The sequence below is a fragment of the Ictalurus furcatus genome, chromosome 4 (assembly GCF_023375685.1).
Source record: "Ictalurus furcatus strain D&B chromosome 4, Billie_1.0, whole genome shotgun sequence".
Classification (NCBI taxonomy): domain Eukaryota; kingdom Metazoa; phylum Chordata; class Actinopteri; order Siluriformes; family Ictaluridae; genus Ictalurus; species Ictalurus furcatus.
This window is the reverse complement of record NC_071258.1, coordinates 9390784-9396324: the sequence shown is the minus strand read 5'-3', so window position 1 is coordinate 9396324 and position 5541 is coordinate 9390784.

Here is a 5541-nt window from a genome sequence, read left to right as displayed (position 1 = left end):
TGGATGCATCCAAGTGGTTTTGTTTCGATTCCGTAGTCGAAACAACATGTTCATGATAAGGAGCCGGTGTTCGCTGCAGGTTCTAAGAAGAAGGAGGCCATTGCTGTTGCAGTTGCCAATGCCATGCTTCCCTATGACTCCATTCCACGTCTGGCTGTCCGATCCAACACACGCGTTGAAATCTCCAAGAATGATCAGTTTGTCCGTCTTTGGCACATTCAAGAGGATAGAATTAAGGTCTTCGTAGAACTTGTCCTTTGCGTCTTCCGAGTTTTATATCATCGGTGCATAAGCACTGATCACTGTCGCATAAGACTTTCCTGAAAAAGGAAGCCGAAGAGTCATCAGACGGTCATTGACGCCCTTAGGAAGGTTGCTGAGTTTCTTGGCTATTTCGTTACAGATGGCGAAGCCGACTCCTGCTTCGCGTCAAACCTCCTTGGGACGTCCGCTCCAGAAGAAAGTGTAGCCGGCACCAACTCCCTCGATTAGTCCTTCTTCTGGAAGTCGAGTTTCACTGAGCGCTGCGATGTCCACTTTGTACTGTTCAAGTTTTTTAGCCACCAACGCAGTTTTCCGCTACTTCTTGTGTCATCTAAAAGAGAACGGATATTCCATGCCCCAATCATGATCGGAACTGCTTTTTTGTATGTATGCTTTTGTATTGTTTTTCGACTGCAGGACTAGATCCCCAACAACCGTGGTGAGCTGAAGGGTGGTGAAGCAGACAATGTTTAGGACACCATTTCTAGCCCCTTCCTCAGGCATGAAGGTGAGCAGTGCGATCCTAAAGAGGGCTGCTCAGACGCTCAGGATGCTACCAAACTCCGCTGCTGCTTCGGGTCCAGCGAAGAACGACAAATGTCCTGAGCTGCCTACATGGTGGTCCTCGACTACGGCTGCCAGTGTGTCCACACCTACCGCTTTGCCGCTCGCCAATCGCCGCAGGACTTTATTTGAAGACACAAAAATGGAACTCGACTTGCGCGTGAACTGGATTAAAGTGAGGAAGACTTGAGCAGCATCAACCTCACTCTCACTTCCTGGTGACCACCATAATCCAGTGGCAAGACAGAGTCAAGACGACTGAAGATGGCCCCGGGCGCAGTGGGTGGCCAGGATTTCCTTTGTACCTCATCCTGCTCAACGCATACCACGGACACGTCACTGTACCGCCTGAAAGATTGTTGGGTCGATAGTGACCTCATCCGCTCCTCCAGCTAAAACAGACTGTACATGCTGGGACAGGTATATCCCGAGGAAGAATCACCGTGAGCCACAACCCGCCGGATACCCTCAACTGGTTTAGCCCGCCTGTCAAGCGGTTTACCGGGGTGTGGCCTCTGCGCATGTCACAGCTACTAGGAGCCACAGGAGAGATCAGTGCACGTGTAGAGGCCAGTAATAACAAGAGAACTCGCACTGGATCTGACAGTCTGACAGTGCCGTTAAGACTGGTGAGTCCTCACACATGCACCCCATACACCCCACACCACTACTACACACTAACACACCACCAACACACACAAACACAACACCAACGCACACTAACACAACACCAACACAACACTACCACACCCTTACACAACACAACACACCACAACCACACACTAATGCACCACTACCACACACTACCACACCACCAACACACACTAACACACCACCAACACACACTAACACAACACCAACACACCCCTACCACACACTAACACACCATTATCACACACTACCACACCACCAACACACACTAACACACCACCAACACACACTAACACAACACCAACACACCACTACCACACTACCACACCACCACACCACCAACACACACTATCACACCAGTACCACACACTGACACAACACCAACACGTACTAACACACCACTAACACACCACTGCCACATACTAACACACCACTACCACACACTACCACACCACCAACACACACTACCACCCCACTAACACACCACTACCACACCACTACCACACACTAACACACCACTACCACACACTACCACACCACCAACACACCACCAACACACACTACCACACCACTAACACACCACCAACACACACTATCACACCACTACCACATACTAACACAACACCAACACATACTAACACACCACTACCACACACTAACACACCACCAACACACACTACCACAACCCTACCGCACACTAACACATTTCCAACACACACTAACACACCAGTACCACACACTAACACACCACCAAAATACACTAACACACCACCAACACAGTAAAGACTCATGAACAGAAGAATTTTGCAAACCCAATTAGACTGTACCAAATTACACAAACACTGAAAGTAAAGTATTTGGCCTATTGGGAAACCCAAACTAAACTCCATAGTAAAATGCAGTGTTATATGGCACTAAACAGACAGTACAGTGTGGCAGATTATCTGAGCAATATGACTTACCCAAAACTGAGAAACACCTTAACGAAGTACAGACTCAGCGAGCACCGCTTGGCCATCTAGACGGTTCGACACAGACAGTCCTGCTGCCCCGAGAGAAGAGACTGTGCCAGCAATGTACACTAAATAAAATAAAATAGAGACAGAGCTGCACTTCCTCACTGAATGCACTAAATATAACCACATTCGAACTGAATTCTTCACTGAAATGAATAACATCATCCCCAACTTTATCTGCCTCTTAGACCCCGACAAACTGCCCCACCTACTGGGGGAGCACAGAGAAAGCTGTGTGTATATTTATTTATATGTATGTATACATATGTACATGTATTTTTCTTTCTTTCTTATTTTATTTTTAATTCTCTCAGGGTTCTATGAGCCTTGTTACCTGTGTTTCTGTTTGACTGTATTGTTGAATGTATGTACATTTGTTTCTGTAGTTATATTCAAATTTGACTGTACCCAAGCTTTAGCAATATAAATGGTAATATTTGTCATGCCAATAAAGCAACCTTTTGACTTTGAGAGAAAGAGAGAGAGAGAGAGAGAGAGAGAGAGAGAGAGAGAGAGAGAGAGAGATGTAGATCCAGTGCATCAGAACAGTACTAAATCACTATACTCCATTCAGTGTGTATATATTTGAATGGCTCTTTCTGCTACAATCCCCCTTGATGTCACGCTGTCACACTGTACCAATGCTGGCCGCTGATACAGTAAAGATTAAAGCAGCACTCCCGAGCTCCAGCATGTTGCCAGATTGGGGATTTCCTCGTCGGCTAAACTATTACTAACCACTGTTCTGAGAAGAAACAGTACATTTACAACCCATAGAACATGGTATCAACCCAACCTGGCAACCCCTGTCTCCAGTCCCAGCGCTTCTTTCATGCTTACTCTACAGAAGATGATGGTGGTGCAGTAGGTAAGCAGCAGTCGTCCTTCGCGCATGAAACTTGACTTATCCTGAAAAAAAAAGAAACGCCTCTTTCTCGCGCGCTCTCTCTTTGTCTCTCTCTCTCTCTTTTCTTGGTTGAGCTGGAGTGGAGTGACAGGTGCGCCGCAGGCAGGACGAGGTGCGCGAATGCACACTGACACATCCCGTCTGCGAACTTGCAGTCCCTCTCTGAGCACCGACCCCGAGTAGAACAGAGGCTGAGGCGAGGAAAGCGCGCGCGCGCGCAAGCTTTCCTCCTCACCGCGCGCGCTCTATCAGGCTGCGGTACAGAGCGCGCGGGACCGTCAGCGTCCTGTCCTTCTCGTTTCCAGCGCGAGGAGCTGTTTTCTTTCTTCCAGCAGCAGAAAGGGAAATACTACGGTCCTGATGTGAGCTGCGAAGCTTTAAGTAGAAAACTTTGGTGGGGGAAAAAAAAGTGAGGACCGGCTACGCAAACCGGCTCAGTGGTAGGTAGCTACAGAGTTTTCTTCTCTGATTATTCTCTCATTCTTTTAATATGTGAGCCATGCCCTAATGCACGTGCGTTATTGAGGACATCTGAGCTGTCAAATATTTGGACAAGTATCATATTGTAGTCATCACCACTGGCATACAGGCTTTTCCCGAGTTTTACTCACTTTCAGAAAATAAAAAGAATAATAAACTGTACCATTCCTTGTCCCCATGGTATACAGTCATGTATAGGTTAACTCTTCACTGCCTTTACTGGGTAGCTTTTATTTGGAATGGTGCATATAAAGAAGCTAATTTAAAAAGCTAATCAACAATGCAATCAAGGTCCAAGCATGTAGCCTACCTTAAATCATGTTTAAAGGTATATTATACTCACGTTACCATGTACCTGATACACTATAGATCAACAGTGAAGGCAGCTTACAGGACTTTTTATTTCTGAGAGTGCATAGATTTGACATTAAAATGAGTTTTCACAACAAGCATGCTTTCATGCAATTTTCAAACAAAGTAACTCTGTAAAATTTGTTTTGAAAAGAACAATTTTCCAAAGAACCTCGCAACTCCGGGGTTGGGGGTTCGATTCCCGCCTCCACTATGTGTTCCCCGTGCTTCGTGGGTCTCTTGCGGGTACTCCGGTTTCCTCCCCAAGTCCAAATAATTGCGCTGTAGGCTGATGTCTAAATTGTCCATAGTGTGTGAATGGGTGTGTGAATGTGTGTGCGAGTGTGCTCTGCGATGGGCTGGCACCCTGTATCCAGAGTCCCCTGGGATAAGCTCCAGGATCCCAGTGACCCTGTGTAAGATATATACACACACTAGGATACGGAACTCTTTTCTCTATATCCACAAGCAGTCTTTGTTCAGTTTCCTGTTTCCACCCTTTTTCTCTTCATCCTCCCCCATCCAACCCGAATACTGAATCCCAGTGTGGTTATTAGGATTCACATCATGTATTCAAGCCCTTAAGAGGCACATGGTGCACATGGTTTACTGTACAACAGCAACCCAGTGGCATATGACAACATTTACTTTACACTTATTTTCAAATTCAACTACAGACAGCATGGAAGTCTATGGTTCATGAAAAGTCACCTTGATAGGTTTTTCCCTCCACACTGTCCTATGTCTGAACTATATAGTGATATAGTGTCAATCTTTGACACAATAATCAGCTTTCAATCCTTCCTGAATATAAATTAGAGTGTTCCAGATCGCTGCTGTAAGCCTGGAGTTGAATGATATTCAATCTGCATTCGATTACATAATGGGATAATATTTGCCATAGTTTTTGTTTATCCCTCTGGAATCCACAATGATGCTGACGTTCCTGGTGCACTTTTTAAAACTTGATAGTTTTCGTAATGGTTTTGCATTGTGTTCCTGGGATCCTAGTGGGGAAAAAAGTCCTGAATTGTTTCTCTATGATCGATGCCTTAATCCAAATCCAAATGTGTTTGTTTGGGTCATTATATCTTTTATAATACTGTATAAAACCTCCAGAAATAGCTAAAAGATAAAGTCGAGTTGCTCTATTGTGTTAAATAGAGCCATTTTGTGTTTCAACAGTAACTTGCAGTTTTTTATTCCCACTTGTCTCTTGCAGTGATTAAATGAGGCTTACTGCAGAAGTCCCCTGTGATACTACATCCTCTGGGACCCTCAGTGCTGTTTCTCAGATGAACGCAGAAA